Source organism: Sinocyclocheilus anshuiensis, unplaced genomic scaffold (assembly GCF_001515605.1).
Source record: "Sinocyclocheilus anshuiensis isolate Anshui unplaced genomic scaffold, SAMN03320099.WGS_v1.1 scaffold459, whole genome shotgun sequence".
Taxonomy (NCBI): Eukaryota; Metazoa; Chordata; class Actinopteri; order Cypriniformes; family Cyprinidae; genus Sinocyclocheilus; species Sinocyclocheilus anshuiensis.
The window spans coordinates 26,101-26,908 of NW_015548216.1; positions in this window are offsets into that span (position 1 = coordinate 26,101).

Here is an 808-nt window from a genome sequence, read left to right on the forward strand (position 1 = left end):
CCTGAAACCTTCATCACCTGCTGATTGAGAGGCTTCCATCGCCTGCAGCGCTCACTCTGTATCTGACACACACACACACACACACACACAGTGTGTTAAACACACACATGTAACAGGGTGCAACGTGTCACTGTGACCCTGAACATAGGATACGGACCTAAAACATCACACACACACACACACACACACACACACACAGAGCTGAACGTGTCTCACCTTCTCGTTTGAGAGGCATGTCGCCCGTGGTTCTCTCTGATGTGTGTCTGTCTCCAGCTGTCGTTTGATCCTCTAAACTTAAACCTCTTTAGGGCTTTGAGCTTCTGCCCCGCAGCCTGCTGGGAAATGTAGGCCGTCTGTCAATCAAGCACAGCATTCATCAGGACAGTGTGAGTGTGTGAACAAGCCAAACTCACCGGTATGATGTTTGAGTCTCAGTGATCTGGCTCGGAGTTTTCAGCTGTTTTTCTGGTCCAGCAGGTGAAAACGCTGCATCTGATCACTCAGTAAAGTAGCAGCACACATGATCTGAGGAATCATTCATGACTACAGTACAAACACACACTCAGAGACACACACACATCACTATCAGCACTAGGACTAGTGAAGGCTGACTTAGTAAACAGCACACTCATCAGTGCCAACATCTACTTCTAAGAAATCACATCTGCAGGAGTGTGTGAACGTCATGATGCTAGAGTGCCCTCTCCTGGTGACACACACACACACAGACACAGATACAGACACAGACACACACACACAGACACAGACACAGACACACACACACACACACACACACACACACACACAC